Source organism: Carassius carassius, chromosome 32, assembly GCF_963082965.1.
Source record: "Carassius carassius chromosome 32, fCarCar2.1, whole genome shotgun sequence".
In the NCBI taxonomy this organism is placed as follows: domain Eukaryota; kingdom Metazoa; phylum Chordata; class Actinopteri; order Cypriniformes; family Cyprinidae; genus Carassius; species Carassius carassius.
In genome coordinates this window covers 15,463,673-15,488,100 of record NC_081786.1, presented here as the reverse complement: position 1 = coordinate 15,488,100, position 24,428 = coordinate 15,463,673, and the positions used below count along the sequence as shown (strand labels likewise).

At 42.7% G+C, this 24,428-nt stretch overlaps 1 pseudogene; it reads left to right on the top strand.

Annotated features, from left to right (window-relative positions):
- The first annotated feature begins 726 nt into the window (after nt 1-726).
- The window catches only part of LOC132113384 (usherin-like), a 219,745-nt pseudogene continuing 196,043 nt past the window's right edge, over nt 727-24,428 (top strand).

The following is a 24,428-nucleotide window of genomic DNA, read 5'->3' as shown; positions in this document are numbered from 1 at the left end:
GCTGTAATCAGCGAGGAGGTGAGAGCAAAACCAAGCTGAACTAACTGTGCCTGTGTGTCCCAGCCGCTGCCTGTGGAGAAAGAGAGAGCGAGTGAGCACCCAAGGAACGAACTGTGTGAACCAGTACTTACTGTGAGCTGTAATCAGCGAAGAGGTGAGAGCAAAACCAAGCTGAACTAACTGTGCCTGTGTGTCCCAGCCGTTGCCTGTGGAGAAAGAGAAAGAGCGTGAGCACCCAAGGAACGAACTGGGTGAATCAGTACTTACTGTGAGCTGTAATCAGCGAAGAGCCGTTGCCTGTGGAGGAAGAGAAAGAGAGTGGGCACCTCGAGAACGAACTGTGTGAACCAGTACTTACCGTGAGCTGTATTCAGCGAAGAGGAGGAAGAAGGAGGGCGCTACGGATACCTAAGACTCAGGCCGGGGCCCGAGCCCCACGCCCCGGATCCCCGTGGCCCCCTTGCTCCCTGACCTCTTCCCGGCCATAGCCCATCTGGAGGGCCGAGTCAGAGTTTAGTTTTAATTGCCCTTTCCCTATTCCCCAAGCTATTTTTAAATATTTAAATAAAGATTGTTTTATCACTTACTTGTTCTCGTGTTGTTTGGCCATTGGGTCGGGTTTGGGGACCTCCTCGAGGTGGAAGTTGAGAAGGGGTGTGGCTTAGTTAAAGCATAGCCAGCCCCTGGGTGTGACAAAGACATAGATAAGGTAATCCACTAGTTGCTATGGATCCTGTAGACCGTCTTCAATAGACCATTGACTTTCCTTTCTTTTTCTCCCCAGGGTCAAATCAATTCATTGGAAGGATGCAGGATTTTAGATTTTATCCAAAGACATTAACCAACAGGTAAGTATAAGGTCACAGGGCATTAACATCAGATGTAGCTGAAGAAGTAGATTTTACAAAGACGTGCTATATACTGTATAATCTGGGTCCTGAAGCAAAACCACTGTAAAAACACAGATGCAAACTTTTTTAAATCATGCATTTTTATATTTCAGAGAGATTGAAGAGGTGTACAGCAGACATTTCCTTCACCTACATTCAACATGTCGCTGCCCTGCTAGTCACCCCAGAGTGCACCCCCTAGTGGAGAGGTACTGCATTCCCAATGCAGCTAATGATACCACCCATAACAAAGTCTCAACCAGGAATCCCACCCACTGCATTACGTCAGTGACAATGACATCAGAACCACCTGGATCTCCTCCATCTTTCCCACTTTAGAACTGCTGGACAAAGGAATAACTATCACTATAGATCTGGAGAATGGACAGTACCAGGTACTGTCACGGTTCGCGAATGCACCGTCTCCAGCTGTAGTCATGTTATGTCATGTTGATTGGTTCTTGTGGGTGTTGCCACTGATCGCCTGATCAGCGGCAGGTGCATCTCATTCCACCGCCTATTTAACGCCCTGTCTTTCGTCTCCTGTTTGTCAGATCGTTGTTTGAGGTCCTCGTGTCGATGTCTGTTCGTGCTCCTGTGTTCCTGTCTTTGCTCTGTGTCCTGCTTCAGTCTTCATCGGATATTCACAGTCATTCACGGATTATCACCGCCGATCACCGATCTACCATCACCGCCATCGCTACCAACGCACTCCAACCACCTACCCACCTGTCTGTGCTGCCATCGTGGTTCCTGCGTCACTCACCAGCATTCATCCATCATACTTCTGTCAATAAACTACCTTTACTTGCATCTGCCTCCTGTCCTCCATTGTTAGCGTCACAGAACGATCTGACCAACATGGAGGCAGCGAGTAATCAACCCTCCTCTCTCGAAGCTTTCCTCAGCGCCAGTGTTCGGAGGATGGACTCCCAGGAGCGGACTCTTAACGACACTGGTCGCGCGGTTCAGACTTTAGTGACGCAGGTGTCCGAGCTCACCCAACAGTTCCAGCTATTACGAGCTCCCACTGCGCCACTCACACCGCCTGTTCCACCAGCACCATCGGAGGCCCCCTCCCAGCCGGAACCACGCCTCCCGATTCCGGAGGCTTACTCAGGTGAACCCGATTATTGTAGAGCTTTCCTTAACCATTGTGATATGCATTTTGCCCTCCAGCCTAGAACGTTCGCGACTGAGAGGGCCAAGGTGGCGTTCGTCCTGACCCTGCTCTCTGGGAGGGCGGCATTGTGGGGAACAGCGGTGTGGGAGAACCAGGACCCATGCTGCGCCTCGTTCCAGGCCCTCTCCGCCGAGATGAGACGGGTCTTTGATCGGGCCGCCGCAGGACGGGAGGCGGCCAGGAGGCTGGCGGAGTTGCGCCAGCACGAGAGATCCGTCTCGGACTACTCCATCGAGTTCCGGACCCTGGCGGCGGAGTGCCATTGGAACGAGGAGGCGCAGTGGGACATGTTCCTGCATGGGCTGGCTGACCGCGTCCAGAGGGAGATCTACGCCCTGGACCTTCCCCCGTCGTTCAATGGACTCATTGAGCTGGCCCCTCGGGTCTACGCACGTCTGGCACGGATGGAGAGGAGGGGGCTACTCAACACCCCATCCAGGGGACCGGCAGACGTGCGGTTCAGCGGCGGGGACGTGGCCAGCCCCGTCTACGATCACGAGCCCATGCAGGTAGGGCGAGCTCGGCTTTCCCGGGAGGAGAAGGAGAGGCGGAGGTCCTTGGGCCTTTGCCTTTACTGCAGGGAGCCGGACATCAAGCCCACGCCTGTCCGGTAAAAGGCCAGGCTCGGTAGTACGTATGAGGCTACTATCGGGTGGGATCTCCGCCGAGAAGACCTCATCATCATCATCATCATCACCATCATCTTCTACGCTCCTCCCGGTATGGCTGCGGTGGTCAGCACAGACACATCACTGTCAGGCACTACTGGATTCCGGGGCAGAAGGTAACTTCATGGACAGCACATTAGCCCACAAGCTCCACATCCCCCTCAGACCTCTTCCGCACCACATCACGGTTCACGCCCTCACTGGTCAGCAACTTCCCACCATATCATACATCACTGAAGACATTACACTCATCACCTTTGGCAATCACTCCGAAACCATCTCTTTTCACATCCTTGACTCTCCCCTGGCACCCATTGTCCTCGGACACCCTTGGCTCCTCCTCCACAACCCTAGCATTGACTGGCTCTCTAACTCCGTTTTGTCTTGGTGTAAAAGGTGTCATGAGTCTTGTCTAGTGTCTGCCTGTCCGTCTGTGTCTGTGTCTGTGTTGCAGGAGGAGGCGGTGGATTTGTCTAACGTGCCCGCTGAGTACCTCCATCTGAAGGAAGTGTTCAGTAAGTCTCGGGCTGCTTCTCTTCCTCCGCATCGTCCTTACGACTGTGCCATAGATTTACTATCAGGTAAGTCTCCGCCTAAGGGCAAACTCTATTCACTTTCTGTTCCAGAGAGGGAGGCTATGGAGAAATATATTTCTGATTCTCTAGCTTCCAAATTCATCCGCCCTTCCTCTTCTCCTGCGGGGTGGGGTTCTTTTTTGTGGGAAAGAAGGACGGATCTCTGCGACCTTGTATTGATTACCGGGGACTGAACAACATCACGGTAAAGAATACTTATCCTTTGCCGTTGATGTCTTCGGCCTTCGAGAGGTTGCAGGGAGCGTCAATTTTCACAAAACTGGACTTACGCAATGCGTATCATTTGGTTCGGATCAGGGAGGGGGATGAATGGAAGACCGCTTTTAACACCCCCAGAGGGCACTTTGAATACTTGGTTATGCCCTTTGGGCTCTCCAACTCCCCAGCGGTCTTCCAGGCACTCATCAACGACGTGCTGCGAGATATGATCGATCAGTTCATTTATGTCTACCTGGACGACATATTGATTTTTTCCTCTTCTCTCCAGGAACATGTGCAGCACGTCCAACGAGTGCTTCAGAGGTTGCTAGAGAATGGGCTTTTTGTCAAGGCGGAGAAATGCGAATTTCATGCACAGTCAATTCCATTTTTGGGGTATATCGTGTCGACTGAGGGAATACGCATGGATCCCGAGAAGGTTAAGGCTGTGGTAGAATGGCCAAGCCCAGATTCCCGTAAGGCCCTACAGAGGTTTCTGGGGTTCGCTAACTTCTACCGGCGTTTTATTCGCAACTTTAGCCAACTAGCCGCACCTCTGACCGCCTTGACCTCCGCCAGAACTGCGTTCAGGTGGTCGGACACAGCTCAGGCTGTGTTCGCTAAACTGAAGAGCCGTTTCATTTCAGCCCCTATTCTGATTACCCCTGACCCTACACGTCAGTTCGTGGTGGAGGTCGACGCATCAGAGGTGGGGGTAGGAGCGGTGTTATCGCAACGTTCTCCCTTAGACGACAAGGTCCACCCTTGCGCGTATTTCTCATATCGTTTATCTCCGGCAGAACGAAATTACGATATTGGTAACCGAGAATTGTTGGCAGTCAAGATGGCATTAGAGGAATGGCGTCACTGGTTAGAGGGATCGGGGGTTCCCTTTATAGTATGGACTGACCACAAGAATTTAGAGTACATTAGCACCGCCAAGAGGTTGAACTCCAGGCAGGCTCGGTGGGCACTTTTTTTCGGACGTTTTGACTTTACTATCTCGTACCGCCCGGGTTCCAAGAATATCAAACCCGATTCTTTGTCGCGTATTTTTGACCATTCCGAACGCCCGTCCACTCCCGAGTGTATTTTTCCTGAGACATTAGTGGTCTCCACTCTCACATGGGAGATCGAATCGAAGGTCAGAACGGCCTTAGAAGGGGTAACGCCTCCGCCCGGGTGTCCACCGAACCGTTTATTTGTGCCGGAGGGATTAAGGTCCAACATTTTCCAGTGGGGACATTGCTCGAATGTAGCTTGCCATCCAGGGGTTAACCGTACTAGATTTTTAGTCAAGCAACGATTCTGGTGGCCACTTATGGCTCGCGACATTCACAGTTTTGTTTTGGCTTGCTCGGTTTGTGCCACTGGTAAGACTTCCAATCGGCCCCCTGATGGGTTACTCCAACCGCTGCCGGTTCCTTCGAGACCATGGTCCCACATCGCTCTAGATTTTATTACCGCCCTCCCGCCCTCCCAGGGCAACACGGTAGTTTTAACCGTGGTGGACCGGTTCTCGAAGGCAGCCCACTTTATTCCCTTGCCCAAATTACCTTCAGCCAAGGAGACAGCGTTGACTGTCGTAGACCACATCTTTCGTTTACATGGCCTCCCGATAGATGTGGTTTCCGACAGGGGACCCCAATTTGTGGCTAAATTTTGGCAAGAATTCTGTAGACTACTGGGAGCGACTGTAAGTCTGTCCTCAGGGTTTCACCCCCAGAGCAATGGTCAAACCGAGAGAGCCAACCAAGATTTGGAAAGGGTGTTGCGATGTTTGGTCTCCAAGAATCCTTCCTCCTGGAGCCAACAATTGTCTATGGTGGAGTACGCCCACAATACCTTACCAGTATCAGCTACGGGCCTATCTCCTTTTGAGTGTAGTGTAGGTTACCAGCCACCTATTTTTCCTAGTATGGAATCCGAAGTTGCGGTCCCCTCCGCTCACGCCTTCGTCCAGAGGTGCCACCGCACTTGGACCAGAGCCCGTGAGACTCTACTCCAAGTGGGGGCGCGCACCAAGGCCAAGGCCGATCGCCACCGGTCTAGGCCTCCCGTATACGTCGTGGGTCAAAAGGTGTGGCTTTCAACCAAAAATATTCCTCTCCGGTCCGTATCTAATAAGTTGGCTCCCAAATTTATTGGCCCGTTTACTGTCACCAAGATCATTAGTCCGGTGGCAGTCCGCCTTAAACTCCCTCCTACGTACAGGAGAATTCATCCCGCCTTTCATGTGTCCAAAATCAAGCCCGTATTTCATTCTCCCATTAATCCGCCTACCCCGGTCCCTCCCCCGCCGCGTCTCGTAGATGGGGAGACCACCTATTTGGTAAATCGTATTCTGGACTCTAGAAGGAGGGGACGCGGATTTCAGTACTTGGTGGACTGGGAGGGTTACGGTCCGGAGGAGAGAAGTTGGGTACCTGCTAGGGACATCCTGGATCACTCCCTTATCGATGATTACAATCGACAGGTAAGAGATTCTGGGGACGCCAGGAGGCGTCCTTAGGAGGAGGGGTACTGTCACGGTTCGCGAATGCACCGTCTCCAGCTGTAGTCATGTTATGTCATGTTAATTGGTTCTTGTGGGTGTTGCCACTGATCGCCTGATCAGCGGCAGGTGCATCTCATTCCACCGCCTATTTAACGCCCTGTCTTTCGTCTCCTGTTTGTCAGATCGTTGTTTGAGGTCCTCGTGTCGATGTCTGTTCGTGCTCCTGTGTTCCTGTCTTTGCTCTGTGTCCTGCTTCAGTCTTCATCGGATATTCACAGTCATTCATTCACGGATTATCACCGCCGATCACCGATCTACCATCACCGCCATCGCTACCAACGCACTCCAACCACCTACCCACCTGTCTGTGCTGCCATCGTGGTTCCTGCGTCACTCACCAGCATTCATCCATCATACTTCTGTCAATAAACTACCTTTACTTGCATCTGCCTCCTGTCCTCCATTGTTAGCGTCACAGGTACATACCCACCAATAAGGGTTTTTAATTTAGCTTCATAAAAGTTTAGTTTAAGGGGAATCAAGACAATATACTGTTTAAAGCAGTGATTATTAAAGGGGTCTAGAACTGCCTATTTATAATTTTGTTTAGTTCCCTTATAATGTAAAGATTCTTATATCACAAAACATCATGATAAAATAGTAATAGGCAATTTTTTCGTCCTGTTTTTAACCCCCTTATCTGAGCGCTCTGTTTGAATAGGCGTGGTGGATTGTAGACTCGGAAGTAAACACCCACTGCTGTGATAGGCAACAGTTGTGTATGTCTGACAGCGTAATTTCTCATAGATGGATGCTGCTGTGATTTGGGTTAAAAACCCATACGAATACTCAGTACACATAAAACGATTTGTAATAACAGACAAAGCAATAGTGAGCATGTAATAAAAACAGTTACTCACAATTGTGTGTTTTTAACATTTAGTTAATTTTTTTCTAAAACAAATCCCGCTGTGTTTAGCCACACTATTACATTATAGAGTGGTACATTCCACAAGCTGTCATTTCGCAGACTGGCTTCAATATCTTTTTTTTTTTTCAGACTACCAAGAAACCTTTGAGTTCTGAAGCTAATGGTATGTTTTTATAGTACAATGACCTCTCACTGTATGTGTCAAAAGATCAAGGGAATTTTAGATTCCTAGTTCATGATCCCTTTAACTATTTTTACTCCAAGGCCCCAGTTTGTCTGAGACAGTAGTGCATCATTTAGACCTTCATATGGTCATGGCATTTTAATTATGATTATGTTACTACAAAAACAAAGATATATTGGGGGCCCTTAGAAAGGTTGCAAAGGCTCCATTTGGGCCCTGGCCTCTTGGTTGAGAGCCACTGGTTTAAAGTAAGCTCCAACCTGACATTCTCTATTTGGGTGGCTATTTCTTAAATCTAGAAACTGGGTTGTGTCTTTTCCATTTGACTACACTAAAGCCAACCTACACTCTTTTGTGTATGTCTGAGTGAGTAGCCCAGTCATCCATGTGGCTAAGCCAAGCCGAGCAGAGAGTCCAGCCGTAGAGAAGAAGAGGATTTATGCAGCTCTGCCTCAGTCTCTCCTCTCAATACCAGATAAAACACACCACCACACAGACTTTAAAGTGTCCACTTAGTCAAAGCTGCAACCAGTTTCTCGACAAACTCCTCAAAATGAGCCACAGAGGGAGAGAGTGAAGAGTAAAGCGGCGCTTCAAGCTGTTCTTCAAAGCGCCGGCGTGCTTTAGGAGGCAGCGGAGCATTGACTGTTGCTGTGCAGATAATAGATAATCCATTGCTGTTTAGTATTTCATGCATATTTCACCCTCTGTCAATTTCGCATGCTTCCTTTACAGGTTTTCTACGTGATACTCCAGTTCTTCAATGCTCAACCTGAAGCGGTCCGCATTCAAAGTAAGACAATCAGGAGCTCAGAATGGAAGGACTGGCAGTTTTTGGCCAAGAACTGCAGCTACTTTGGGATGGAGGATAACGGGCCTTTGTATCATCCTCATTCTGTAAACTACAGTTGCCCAGGTAGTGTATACACACACACACACAAGCTCTATATGTCTGTTAGTCCATCCACAGGCTCTTCTGACTCTGATAACAGTCCTTGAACTAATGATTCCTGCCAGGTAAGCTGTATCAAAGTGGGTTGAGACAAGTTCTTACTTTGATAAAAGCAGCGGATTGTCGTTTAGTGAGCTTTTGGAGGATCTAGGAGGAGAATGGGGAGGAAAATGCTGCTCTTGGCTACAGTCCAGTCTGCTCAGATCTGAGCTCTGCTGTCCTTGGCCGCAATCAAGACAGCAGAGATACTTAGCTGTTATGGACCACACAAGCACCTGGTTTCACATGCATACGAAAGAGAAAATGAGGACAGTTATTTTAATGGGTTTGGGCCGAGAGGGTTATCGTAACTGTTTATGATGATAAACTACAGTTCATGTGTGTTTTTTTATTTTTTTATTTGACGGGACACATTAAATATGCATAATTATCCCTCACAAAAGAATTAGTGAAAGGCAGTTATGTTTAAATGATAAATTTGTCTTTGAGTCATAATTCTACCTACAGTTATTTGAGGACCCACATTGAAGTACATTGTTTAAATGTGTAAATACATATCTACACTAGTAGTTCTCAACCAGGGGCCAGGGCCCACTAGGGGACTTCTGCAAACTTCCAAGGAGGCTTTATCACAGGATTACTTAAATCATTTTTATTAATAAAATCAGATAAAATCAAATCTAACTTTGAATTAAAAAAGAAAATATTTATTTTTTCTCTCAATAATATATATGTCATGATCCAGTCACTGCACATCCGTTTTTTCACCACACAGACTTTCACACGACACAGTATACCCTTGATTACATTTCCCATAAACCCCTGCTTAGGAATTCATTATTGAACCTCACCTGTTTCCTATCAGTGACACTATAAAGGTTGCTCTCATCCAGACTCACAATGTGAAGTCTTGTTTATTTCAGTCTGGCATTTCTGAGCGGTTTCCTAGTGTTTGTTACTTCCGTGTTTTGACTTTGGATTGTTGTACTGTATACCGACTTTGATTCTCTGTCACCTGTCCCGACCTTTGCCTGGAAATGTTTCTGATTTTGGATGTCCCCTGCATACCTGAAGCTGTTATCTGGTAATTGCCTGTTTGACCATTCTGTTAATAAAATACTGCACATGGATCCGAACGTCACTGACTCATTGTTTTATATATATATTATTATTATTTAATTGTAAAAAAGTTATTTAACGTTTTTGAAACACAAAATGAATCATAGTTAATTTAATATCTGATTAATCACAGTTTCTGTTCATAAAAAGTTTGAAAAACAAAGACAGGGGCCCTTACAATCATAAAGGATGAGAACCAATGATCTACATAACATCATACAACATTTAAGTTGGGTCATGATGAATATGTTTTTAAATACTAGTTATTCATCCTGCTAAGTTTGGTCCTGCTTGGATGAATGCAATACTGGCCAGATGTTTCAACACTTTACCTGTCTGAGTATTTTAGGTTACAAACAAAAGCTTCGACCTAGTGGCATAATGGTCTGAACTTAGACTCTTCAGACAAGTCACATCATAGCAAGTGGGGAAAGAGAGAGACAGAGAGCACAGGTAGAGATGGGGACAAAAGACTTCTTCACACAGGTTTGTCCTGGATAAGTCTACCGGCATTAGGGCTGAAAAGTGCATAAGTGCGCTGTGGATTTTTCTTGAGAGTGAATAATGCAATAGGGGCTATACCTGTCCTGCCCCCTGGAAAGACCTCGAGAACTCTCTCATTCTACCCATTTATTCTTGCCCTCTGAGAAATCTCCCTTTCAAAACCCATATCACTAAACTGTATTTTAAACCTGTATTAGTGAAATTTCTTCTCAGTAGTTCTAAGATGCAAAGAAAAGGCCTTTGCTTTTCCAATTTCTTTGATGTTTGTTCATTTCAGTAGCTAGTGACATGTTTCATTTTCAACCTGACAGCGTGTTACCCTGCTATGTCAAAACTTGAAAATATCGGTCTCTTTCAATCACTCACACGCTCAAAGCTTAAGATGCAGGAATAGTATTCCTTTTTCTCTTTCATTTTTTTTGTCAGTAATATAATATAGGGTACATCGTATGTTTGCAACACTTTAAAGGGGTAGTTCGCCCAAAAATTAAGATACCGTCATCATTTACTCATCCTTATGGATTTTCAAAATATGCCTGATGACTAATTTTCTTCCAATGATAAATATATGATATAATGACATGATTTAAGACATTATAAGAACTAAATGTATTTCAGGGTTACTTTTTTGTGACCAATGATGTTACAGGATAAGGTTTATTATTATTATTATTTTCATTCACAAATACCAATTTCAAGTCAGGATTCGAACTCTGGACATCCATAGATCAATGGCACTGTATGTTGGCATGCTGCCCACAAGGCTATCAGCAATGGACATTGGATAATGCACTTTAAAAATTCCCTCATATACAGTATCCAAGTTTTCCAATACTGAAGGAACAAATTAGAATAATATTATTAGCCATTTTAAAATCATTTTTCGGTTTCTTTGGAAGTGTGCTGAGTCCACCTAGTTGATCCCTGCCCTCTGGTTGAGAACCGCTGCTTCAAAGGCAACCTGAATACTCTTTGTGTTTTTATTTATTTTTTTGTCTATTTTTTGCATCAGCAACACACCTCTCTCTCATGGAAATATCACCTTCAGCATGCTGACACCTGAGTCAAACCTGCGACCGGACTACAACGACTTTTACGACTTTGGGAAGTCGTGGCCTAATGGTTAGAGAGTCAGACTCCCAATCGAAAGGTTGTGAGTTTGAGTCCCGGGCCGGCAGGAATTGTGGGTGGGGGGAGTGCATGTACAGTTCTCTCTCCACCTTCAATACCACGACTTAGGTGCCCTTGAGCAAGGCATCAAACCCCCAACTGCTCCCCGGGCGCCGCAGCATAAATGGCTGCCCACTGCTCCGGGTGTGTGTTCACAGTGTGTGTGTGTTCACTGCTCTGTGTGTGTGCATTTCGGATGGGTTAAATGCAGAGCACAAATTCTGAGTATGGGTCACCATACTTGGCTGAATGTCACGTCACTTTCACTTTACAACAGCGCTGCCCTGCAGGAATTTGTGAGAACCACACATGTGAGAATCAACCTCCATGGCCAGAACAAACACCTACTGTAAGATCCCATGGTTCCTTTCCATCATCACTACTACACTGTGGACGAGATCATCATCAGTGGCAGATCTGAAACCAACAGCACCCTGACACCAGTCAACCCCAATCAACTTTCAAGAGACACAATCTCCCATTTTTGCCCCATGATTACTGTTCCCAGTAATAAAATTTGACAGAAATGTATGGACTTTTTAAATTTGATTGGATTTCTGCGTTTGATGAGAAAATCAGTGGGCAGATAAGGCAGGATAGTTCAGACTTTGATGAAACCGACTTTTTCGGTTCAAGACCAAGTGGAGATGGGCGACAAATGTTGTTTTCTAGTTTGACACAACTGGGGGATCGATGACATGTCTGTTATTAGCCACAGAGGGTAATTACATGTTTAACACAGATTTGTCTTCCCGTTAATGGTCTTGTAATTACAGTGTGGATGCCACATTTGGAAATCACTGGCAGGAAAACTTCAGAACTTGTGTTCTTTCTCTCTTTTCTCTCTCTGTCTGAAATGTTCTTCTACATCTCTCAAGTATGTCGAAAATGTTCTTTTGTCTCTTCAGAAGTAGAGACATGGTGTTATACCCATGTAAACCTTCAGACATTAAACAGCCACTGTTCTGACGACTATGTTAATTATGTCATTATGCAGGCAACTGTAACTTGGCTCGCTCTCGCAGTGCGAGTGTTTCTAAGTGAGCGAGAGAAGGCAGCTTTAATTAAGAGCTAGTTAAACTGGCACAGACGAAATCGAGATTTAGGGACTGTGAAATCTCATCATCCTCTGACATTCAGAGGTGTCCCCCGTCCTCCCCGCCTTTTCTCTCTCTCTCTTTTTTTTCCTGTACGGCTCTCGCTCTCTGAGACATCGCAACAGCTTTGCTGGAGAAACAAAGGCAGAGAGTAAACAGTAGTGGATTCACCCCCTTAGGGAGACTGACAGTTCAAACCCGCAAGAGGCTGAGAAGACGATGTATGTGTGTTTGGGGACTAAAATGTGCGTAAATTCAGCCTTTGAGCTACTCTGACAGGGTGTCAAGCTGTGTCTGGGAGCATTAGCGTCTGCTTTACGCTCATACGGTAATAACCTCCAGCAATAACGACAGCCCTCTTTCTTTTCTACTCGCCTCCTCTCTTGTTTGCTTGTTAAGTTGTTTGTTTGAGTAACGGAGGTGAAGGTTGCTGCTTTTAGAGGGAGCCGTGTAAAGATGGGTGGATGATAATGCCGAATAAGGGCCCTTGAGAATGAATAATTAAAGCGGTGACCTGCAGGTGCGTGTTCCGTCTGATGGAGACCTGTCAGGTCTGCTGTTGTACATTACGACATGCCGTTGATATTTCCACTGGCATTTATAAATGTTGAATGCGAACGTCCTATTAGCCATGCACAGAGAGAATGAAGGAATGAAAGACTGATAGAGAGATCTAGAGAATGTGAAAAGGGAAGTGGAAGATTTTGTCAGGTGCCATTGATTGATGTTGCTGACCCTGTTGATTTGTTAAAACCTGCTACGTATTTCCAAGTGGCCTTAAAATGGAAAAGAAAACAATACATTTAGGTTTAAATTAACTACAGAAATTATATATATATATATATATATATATATATATATATATATATATATAAAAAATATAATATAATAATGGATGCACTTAGTTTTACAGTACGTGTACTTACATGTACTTATAGTGTGCTTACAGTGTATTAATCTAAGAAAGTTCTGGTAATACAAGGTAACTACATGGGGTAGGGTTAAGCTTAGGGGTAGGTTCAGGGTTAGTACCAAGTTATTACATAGTTAGTTTAAATTACTATAATAAGTATATAATATGTACATGAGGAACAGGACTGTAAAATAAAGTGCTACCATTATAATAATAATATATACATATATTAAAATAATTTAAAAGTGACACTTCCTGCAACTGATTTGACATCAGACTAATTACGTAAACAAAATTACAGCACAGTTTTTTTTATATGGCCTAAAATAGCTAATTAATAATATATTCCAATATAATATAATATGATTAAAAAAAAATCTTACTGCTGACATAACTAAGCCCTTTTATTTTTCAGCCAATCAGTTCCTACTTCATAAAAACATTTTCCGGCATTCCATTTTTTTTTTCTTATTGCATTTAATCTGTTAAATGTAACTTGTAAAGTGAAAGTGAAGTGAAGTGACATTCAGCCAAGTATGGTGACCCATACTCAGAATTTGTGCTCTGCATTTAACCCATCCGAAATGCACACACACAGAGCAGTGAACACACACACACTGTGAGCACACACCCGGAGCAGTGGGCAGCCATTTATGCTGCGGCGCCCGGGGAGCAGTTGGGGGTTCGATGCCTTGCTCAAGGGCACCTAAGTCGTGGTATTGAAGGTGGAGAGAGAACTGTACATGCACTCCCCCCACCCACAATTCCTGCCGGCCCGGGACTGGAACTCACAACCTTTCGATTGGGAGTCCGACTCTCTAACCATTAGGCCACGACTTCCCAAAGGACAGGGAAGTCCCATTTCATGTAGAAATGGGACTTAAAAATGGGATTTAAAAATGGGATTTAAAAAAAGGGGATTTAAAAATCCCATTTCATGTAGAAATGTGTCACATTATGGAAGTACAATTATTTCATACATCCCAGTGAAAAATGATCAAATCATATCAACATTTGCATTATCATCACATCCTGTCCTTTGAGATAATTCTTCGATCTCACCCTATCTCTGTTTCCTGTATTACAGGAAACACCGCAGACTGAGGACAACTTTACAATGACCGACGCACACTCTTTCTCCTTCTTCTCCCCACTCTCAGAGATGGACGTCTCCAAACTTCTCCTATCCAATCATCCTAGTACTTGTCCACTTGATCCGATCCCCACTCACCTCCTTCAAGCGATCTCTTCTTCAGTCATACCTTCGCTTACTCACATTATCAACTCCTCTCTTCACTCTGGAACATTTCCCTCAGCATTCAAGCAGGTTCGGGTAAGCCCACTGCTCAAGAAACCATCTCTAAATCCAGCGCTTCTTGAAAACTACAGACCGGTATCCCTTCTTCCATTCATTGCAAAGACACTTGAGCGAGCTGTGTTCAACCAGCTTTCTATGTTCCTTGTACAGAACAACCTCCTGGACAGCAACCAATCTGGCTTCAAAAGTGGCCACTCAACTGAGACTGCTCTGCTCTCGGTTACTGAAGCCCTGCGACTAGCAAGAGCAGCTTCAAAATCCTCGGTACTCATCTTACTGGACCTGTCTGCTGCTTTTGACACTGTTAATCACCAGATTCTCCTGTCCACCCTCAGAAAGATGGGCATCTCTGGAACTGCACTCCTGTGGGTTAAGTCCTACCTCTCTGACAGATCCTTCAGTGTGTCTTGGAGGGGTGATGTTTCAAATTCACACCACCTTGCTACTGGGGTTCCTCAAGGCTCAGTACTTGGACCACTTCTCTTCCCCATCTACATGACATCATTAGGATCTGTCATTCAGAAGCATGGCTTTTCTTATCACTGCTACGCTGATGACACCCAACTCTACTTCTCATTCCAGCCAGATGACCCGACGGTAGCTGCTCGCATTTCAGCCTGTCTGAGTGACATTTCTAGCTGGATGAATGACCATCACCTTCAGCTTAACCTTACGAAGACCGAACTCCTGGTGATTCCAGCTAACCCATTGCTTCATCACAACTTCTCTATACAGCTGGGCTCATCAACCATTACTCCTTCGAGGACAGCCAGAAACCTAGGAGTTGTGATGGATCATCAGTTAAGCTTCACAGACCACATTGCTACAACGACCCGGTCCTGCAGGTTTGCCCAATACAACATTAGGAAGATTAGACCATTCCTGTCAGAGCAAGCAACCCAACTTCTTGTCCAAGGTCTTGTTCTCTCCAGACTGGACTATTGTAATGCTCTCCTGGCGGGCCTTCCTGCATGTACTGTCAAGCCTCTGCAATTGATCCAGAATGCAGCAGCGAGGGTTGTCTTCAATGAGCCAAAAAAAGCTCACGTTACTCCTCTCCTCATCAGGTTTCACTGACTACCAGTTGCCGCTCGCATCAAATTCAAGGTACTGATGCTTGCCTACAAGACGACCAATGGCACGGCACCAACTTACCTAAACTCACTGGTTAAATCTTATGTGCCCTCCAGAAGTTTGCGCTCTGCAAGTGAACGACGCCTTGTGGTGCCATCCCAAAGAAGTTCAAAATCACTCTCACGGACCTTTACCTGGACTGTGCCCAGCTGGTGGAATGACCTCCCAATCTCAATTCGTACAGCTTTACTCTTTTTCAAGAAACATCTAAAGACTCATCTTTTTCACCTGCACTTAACCAACTAACACTAGCACTAGCACTTTTCCTTTTCTTGTCTTTTCATTAAAAAAACAAAACAAAACAAAAAAAACCTGGCTATGCGTTCTATACTAGACTAATTGAGACTTGTCATGGCACTTGTATACTGTTGTTGTTCTCTTGTTGACCTGACTGCTTCTATTGTTCTCATTTGTAAGTTGCTTTGGATAAAAGAGTCTGCTAAACGATTAAATGTAAATGTAAATGTATTAATGTAAATCCAGATTCCGGCTTTATCTTGGGAACCTGTTCTATTAGATGTATGAGAAGAACAAGTATGAAGGTTCTCCAGAAGGATGTGGCTTCCCACTGTGTGTCTTTGTCCCCTTAGGTGTAGGTGCCATGGCCATGCATACAGCTGTGACACTAGAGTGAGCCCGTACTGCTCCGCCTGCTTCCCAGAGAGCCACACACATGGAGCTAATGTGAGTGCCGCAGGGGAGGCCCCCTTTTAATTAACCACTTCCCTTTAATGACGTGCAAGAGTCCTCTTTAATGAACAGCACACTCAAAAATAGGCCTTAATGGAATGACAGAGGGGAAAAAAAGCAATGAGAGAGGAGGAAAAGGAAGAGGAAAACAAGAGACGGAAAGATCATTCATGCACATCTCCAGTTTCCTGATGAAAAGAGCTAGAAGTAGTAGAAAAAAGAAAAGGGAAGAAGAGAAGGAAGTGGTTTTGTGGGCAGCAGGGCTCTAATCGTCCTGTCCCATCAGCCCCTGGGTGTCTTGATGATGAGTCCAGCAAAGGTAATTATATCTCTGGGAAAGCTCTGATGACATAAGGCACCAGTACTCACACTTTTCAAGAATGCCAATGTTGGGAAGCTACTATAAAACTGTAGTTTGCCAAGCCACTCAGAATTTAAGAGAGAAAAATTAAGAGCTAAAGTGCCACAAAAGGGCCTTTTAAAATGTATAAACTGTATATAAATTCACATGAACCATTCAAATAAACTGTTCAAAGCTACATATGAGAGAGAGAGCAATTGATTCAATGATTTTCTGGTGCTAAATATGTGAGAAAGAGTCCAAAATGATTCACTATAATGAATCAAACCTTCTCACCATATTTAGGTGAACCAATTCAATCGGATGAATCAGTTCACTAGAATGAATCAGATTTCTAGAGAAAGGGCCTTTTTTGGCAAACTGATTCACTAAAATGAGACAATCCTACATATGATAAAGAGGAACATTTAGGACAAATTTATTCAGTAGAGATGGGACCATTTAGGATGAACTGAATTACTTGAACAAATTATACCATTTGACACTACATTTGTGAAGAAAGACCATTTACGAAAGAGTGTTTGATTTATAGCTTCAGCGAAGCTGTGTGCGCAATACAGTATGACATTAAAAGCAAATCTATTACATTTGATTGTGTTAGACAGCCTGTTGTTGGCAAAACAAGCCACATTGTTTGACAACAGTAACTGTCACGCTGTAAAATTTAGTTGGTTTTAAACTTCCTGTATTTGAAGATATGCTTTTGGCAAAATAAACTCCAGTAGTCTTTTCAGTATTCTCCATCTTCTTCGATCCTTTCTGATCACTGTTCATCCTATTGAGAGTCTGCACTGTCCAGATCGCTGCATATAATTCTGAACATTGGGAGCAAGTCCCAGGATTAAACTTTTAAACCTGATGTTTGGTGATTTAAATTATTCACCAGATGCATCATGCATTATTCAGGACCAGGCACAACACACTCTCTCTACTGCTGCTACTGTTGTTGTTTTCACTGAAACAAACAAGGGCCACATCTAACACTCTAAAAGTGTGTGTGTAAATATGATAAATAGGAGTTATCTTACTGACCCAAACACCCCTAGACCCAAACACCTTGCTTTGAGGAGGGACTGCTGCCTGCCCTGGAGCTGTCTTCAATGTTTGCTTACTAGCTCTGAGACACAGATCTAGGCTGGCCCTACTAATGTTTGCTTCCTCGTAATATTCCAGCCTGAGCCAGTGAAGGTGTGTCATTTCTCGTGTTCAGTGCACATGGAGGGAACTGATTGTCACTGAGTGTGAACAGCAGTGTTGGAGGTCACATGTATGTGGCATGGGACATTTGTGTCATTCATGGTCCACAGAGAACATTTCGATGTGTCTTTCTTGATGCCTCAGCCACATCCCACAGCATTCTGTCTCTGTGTAAGGGTGTGTCTTCTAGACAACCGAGGAGAGTACTTGCTAGTTAAAAGTTGTGACGATATTAACAGATTCATTGCTACGATTATCTTCTAAAAAGTTCACTGTTCATATGTAGCATTCATTTTAGTGAATAACTTGGGTGGTTAAAGGGATAGTTAACCCCAAAATAATATTTTTTGTCATTAATTCCTAATCCTCATGTGGTTCCAAACCCAGAAGACCACTCTTCAGAACACGAATTAAGATGCAGTATTTTTTATGAAATCCATAATTCGCAACTACAGTACCACGGTTCAAAGCACAGAAAGGTAGTAAGGACATAATTAAAATAGTCCATGTGTCATGGTACTCTCGTGAAGACACAAGTAATATTATTTACAATAAACAAATGCATTTATTGATAATGTTTTTGTGGTTTTATTTTATAGCTTCTAATTTAGTTAACTGGTGTATCACCAATTGTGGGATTGAATATTCTTAGCAAAATTAAACTTCTTCTTAAAGTCACTCTAAATATCAGACATATTCATAATCATTTCACCATTATGAAATATTAGTGCCCCTTTCGCTATATTTACTGATTTAAAGTTTTGTGACCAGCCTCAGTGTGATCCCTTCGGTCTTTTCTATAGTGACTATAAATGATGGCAATGCATTGCTAAAAACCTTGTGTTTTCAAACAGACTGAAGGTTAACTGTAGGCTCGCTACTGGTGCAGCCACGCGCAGACCTTTCCTGAGGGAGCGTGAAATTAGCCATGGCATTCACAGAGGCCTTTCACACGGGATGAAGGCTCTTTCCCCACTGGAGCCCGGCTCCTCTCCACCTCATCCACTGGAGATGAATGCAAAACACACAATACTTGCATGTGCTGATCTCTGTCCCGCACTTTTAATTTTATATTTTGAAATTAGCCTACTTATTTGCATTTTCCATATTGATCAACTTTGGATGAACAAATACATTGTTTGGAACTGGTTCTTTATTTTTTAACATTTTAGGGTAATTAATGGGTTAGTATTGCAAAGTTGTTGCACTTATAATTGCACTCTCTGAAACTACATTCTGCAAAAAATGTAAATCCCTGCAGCATGTTGTCAGACCCCTTATTGGCATAGAGGCCGTAGCGGCGGGTGGTCTGTGTCTAGCTCTTCCAGCATCCAGCCTGCTGAATTTGCAATTCCCTCCAGGCTCTCGGCCCACTACGGCTGATTATAATGACATATACTGTATTTTTACGTATTGCATATCACGCTGCGTAAACATAAAACCATGTCTGCATTTGTAATCTGAGAAACAACAAACAAGCCTACTCTACACTGTTTAAATCTTGCGTTGGAATCATCATTGGCAAATTATTTAAATATAAATAATGTACTTACAGGCTATAAGTCAGAAGCACCAGACTGTCCTTGCAATGTTTGAAATGCCCCACTTTATAGAAATCATTGTGCCACAGATGCATTGCAGGCTGCTGGTTCAGGAAACAGGCCTCATACTCCATAAAATGTGCAGCACACATCTGAATATTTGGGTTGGACTGTTCTGGAACACTGTTGAAATACAACTTATCCACTAATTTCTAGTCGTGTCCTCTATTGGAAGGCCAAACAAGTAGTTTTGCTTTCACAAAGAAACACACAGCGACTCAATGACATTGCAGCAGTGGCAACAGAGAGGATAAAAGTTATGCCTTCTTTCTATGCGTGAACATTTGGGTGGCATTATGCAAATCTTCCCACATAGTGACGTGGACATGTCGGGGCTAGGGATGTGCGCAACGACTAGTTTGACAGTCGTTTAAACGAAAGTTTTGCATTAGACTAGTCAACTAGTCTAAAAGCAATAAACCCCCAAAAGATGTTTAGAAGAAAAAAAAACTGTGTGCGTGCATGTATAGCCTACATTTGAAATACTTATTCTATGAATCAAACAGTCAAATCCCTCAATGAATTCCAGTAAAAATAGGTCACAATTATGCTTGCCTCGCGTTATCATCATTTAATTTGAGGTGGTCGTATTAATAATAAGATTAAAAAAAAGATCACACACTTAAAGTCAGCCAATGCTTATTTATTAAAATAAGCTGTGGTAAAATGCAGAACAATGGAAAATCAATCAATAGCTGGACAGAATTCTTCATTTTCATATAACATTAGCCAACATATTAAAACACAAGTCAACAATAGGACATTTATCAAGGAATAACATTAAAATGGACTTTAAAAACATACTTCATCATGTAGGCTATATTATCTAAAAACAAAACGAACTAAAAGAAAGACAGGACCTGAGGTGATTAACAATTCCTGCACTTGAAAAAATTTGCTCTGCAGGAACTGAAGTCGCAGGCACGCAAAGATAACGAAAAGCAAGCCAATAGAATTTTGGAAAGCGCCTGAACATCCTGTACCACCACCGAAGTGGGTCTTCGGAGTAGACGGTGCGAATTGGATCGCAGTGAATAACGTGATTGACATTAGCTGGCATTGGCTAGTCTCTAAGCTAAAGCTGATGTGCCTGTATGGAACATGATTACGCATGGCTTCAGTAGAGTTATTGTAAACTAATTTGACTTTACACAGTTTACACAAAACTTTTCAGTTTCTTTTTCTAATTCAAAATAATCCCACACTTTGCTCGACTTTCATGTGGTCACTTTTGAGCTCACCACCAGTGACAAGAAGAAAATTCATGCAAATGTAAAATGCCCAGATACACTTTTAAATATACACATTTTCCCTGTGTGTTAACGTCAGTAATTATGAATGTCAAATGTTTGAGTTGACTCTTGGTAATGTATTTTCCCCTCCGCCCCCAAAAATATGATTCGACTATCAGTCGACTATCAGCAAGATTCAAAAATTCCAATTCAACTATGATAATCCTGAGTCAGGGTCACCCCTAATATATATATATATATATATATATATATATGTGTGTGTGTGTGTGTGTATATATATATATATGTATGTGTGTGTGTGTGTGTGTGTGTGTGTGTGTGTGTGTGTGTGTGTGTGTGTGTGCGTGTGTGTGTGTGCGTGTGTGTGTGTGTGTTTGTGTGTGTGATACATATAAATTAAATTAGTAAATATTGTGAAAAATAAATGTCTACATTATCTAAAATATATTGTCATACTGCTCTTTAGATACGCCAGTCAATTGAAAAACCCATGTTTGTCAACCTATTTCTGTCATATGTTTTATAAAATCATTTTGTATTGTTCCAATATGCTGTACATAACAGAAACCCAGATCTTTTTCATTACAACAGCTGGAAAAATAGTAGTGCTATAATGAAAGCATCAAAAAGCAGAGCAGAAAAAATCGAAATAATGCATCAGAGTGAAAACAGATGGACATTTAATGAAGTAAATCAGGCCATGCTAACAGGTTCATTGTTTCATATGCTGGGCATCAGGCACAGTGGCAGGTAGGGATGAAAGAGGACATTAAAATGGACACCTTAGAAAATTACACATCTCTCGCCGGACCTCTCCCAAGACTGCAGTTTTTTAATTTGAAATCATAGTCCTATGATATGATTGAATTTTAATAGGTTGACATCAATTTCACCCCTCCCCCTACCCGTTTTCTTCTACAAGCACTAGCAGACTCACTCTCTTTGGGTTTTAAAGGCAGGAACTGTGAACGGTGTCGGAGTCTGTTCTACAGGGAGGTGGGTGCACTCCTGTGGGCCAAAGACGTGTGCAAAGCATGTGAGTGCCACAGTGCTGGGACCGTCAATGGCAGTTCAGAGTGTGAGCCAGTAAGTGTAAACATGCACACGAATAAATGGTTATGCATTTCCCATAAATAAAAACCCATAGATAGCAAAGCAGATAATGAACTCCTACCATTCACAATGTTTATCTCCTGCTCTTTGCATTTTTGCATATTACATATTTTGATTCATTTAACGATGATTTCTACAAAAGTTTTTTGCTTCTTGTCTCTGTCTGATATTTGAGACTTAAGACACATTTCCAAATTTTGAGGTGCAACAGTAGCTCTGCATATGCAAAGGAAGACATCTGAGGCTTTGGTCCCCGGCTTTGTGACGGACCTGAGAATTGTAGATTCAGATAACAATATTGGACAGTCCCTCTCAAGGGGGGGGGGGGTGCATTGATGTATTGGCTGAGGACTTTAGTATTCACAACAGCATTTATCAGTGGTTTGATCAGTAGGGAGTATGTAAAAGTGTCGTCATGAGATCCTCTCTCGGGAGAATTCTCCCCCACCTTTTCCTTTATCTTAGCATCATGAAAGCCATTTTGGAGGAACGGATCCATGTCGATAGATATACTGGATGACAAATTCAGAATCAATGGCGGGGTCAGCCCCATGTTAGATTGTTACCTTATTTAAATGATCAGAATGATTATTTCCTCACACATGGTAATGACTTTACACTGTTAGTTGGGCCATTTCTGTATGGTGCTGGGTAGGGATTGAGTATTCTTAGCTAATGGTAGGAATTTATGTAGCATATGTCTTGTTTTATTTTATTAGCATTATTGATTATTCAAGATTTAAGAGTATTTTTATGATGCATATATATTTTTCCTCTTCCAATAAGTAATGCAGATTTTATTTTTATTTTTTTTCAGTAAATATTATATTAACTCTATTGTATAATAGATAAAGTTAAATTTTCCAGCAGCTAAATTTTCCAGCAGGCTTTAAATTGAAGGAAAAAAATATATAAATATTAATAATAGTAATAACATTTAGTTAGACTAAATGGAATATTTGTCCTTTTTTAATGTACTACTACTAATGTACTACTACTTCAGCTATTATATTATATTATATTATATTATATTATATTATATTATATTATATTATATTATATTATATTATATTAAAATAAAATAAAATAAAATAAAATAAAATAAAATAAAATAAAATAAAATAAAATAAAATAAAATAAAATAAAATAAATAAATAAATAAATAAAATAAAATAAAATAAAATAAAATAAAATAAAATAAAATAATTTATTAGTAGTACATTACACACTGCAGGATTTTTCCAAAAGTCAACTTGTCAACTTTTCAAAAGCGTTAGTTTTTTTTTACTTTTGTATCAGCATTTAAATGCATAGTTCACCTAAAAATGAAAAGTCTGTCATCGTTTACTCCCCCTTAAGATGTTCTAAACCTGTATGAATTTTTAGTTTTTTTATTTGTATCTGCTGAATACCAAATATATTTTTAAGAATGTTGGTAACCAAACAGCTACTGGTAGCCATTGACTTCCACAGTAAGGAAAAATACCTTGTCGTGGGGAACAGAAAGTGTTCAGCAGAAAGGGGAAAAAAATTAATAAAACTTGTGCAGATTTGGAAGAACCTGAGAGTAAGAAAACAATGACAAAATATTCATTTTTGGATGGACTCTCCCTTTAAGCTTCAGGTGATTTGAATCATCTAGTCTCTAACATATATAGCTTAACCACAAGGACCACTGAAGCTATTCATGTCAGTGGTATCAAATATACCCTCTTCTCATCCGAAAAAACAGTGGGTATTTCAATCCATCCCAAAGAAGAGACCTGTTTTGTTAAGCCACATGACCCTCTGCACAATGGCACCTTTTGAGCTCAGGTGTTGTGACCTCTTCCCCCCATCCCAAACCACTCCGTTCTCTGTAATGGAGATAAAACGCATCCCAGCAGCCCAGTGGGGATCATCGGGGTGGGGGTAGAGACGGAGCAGAGCTGCCCATCCATGACTCACACACGCTCACACTGGCCTGCTCAACTTGACTAATTGGAGCACGGTCACGTGACGCTTTCCTTCCTCCACAGATTGGGGGGCAGTGTAAGTGCAAGCGACATGTGTCTGGCAGACAGTGCAATCAGTGCCAACACGGATTCTACAAGCTGCAGTCGGCGCTGGCTGACGGCTGCCGTGCCTGTAACTGCAATACCACCGGGACCGTGCAGCCAGATATTACCTGTCACCAGGACTCAGGTCAATGCCAGTGCAAGGCAAACGTAATCGGTACGTATCAAGCAGCGTTGCGCCCTCCATCGTTCTTTTGTTCTCTTCTCCCATCCTTCTCTTCCTCTCTCTCCAACATCTTGTTTCTGTCTCTCAACCTTTCGCTCTGTTTCTCTCTGTTAATTCCCACAAAACTGATAAGCTGTGCAGGGCAAAAACTAAATTCATAAACAGATAAATGAGTATGGCTGGAATCATACATTTTGTACTGTCTCTATGTAAATAAATTATTAAATAAATATTTGACGTAACAGCCATGATCTTCATTTTAACCATCATTAGGACTTTATCTTAAAATCTATAATAATGTAAAGGAACCTTGCTTTTAACTTCTTTTAAAGGAATTGTTCACCCCAAAATGAAAATGTTTTCATCATTTACTCACCCCCATGTTGTTCCAAACCTGAATGAGTGAGTTGTTCTTATGTTGAACGCAAAAGAAGATATTTTGAAGAATTTTGAAGAACCAAACAGTTGTTGGTCCCCATTGACTTTCATAGTAGGGGAAAAAATACTATGGAAGTCATTGGTGACCATGAGCTGTTTGATTACCAGAATTCTTCAAAATATCTTCTTTTCTGCTCAACATAAGAAAGAAATGCATGCAGGTTTCAAACAACATGAGGGTGAGTAAATGATTTAAAC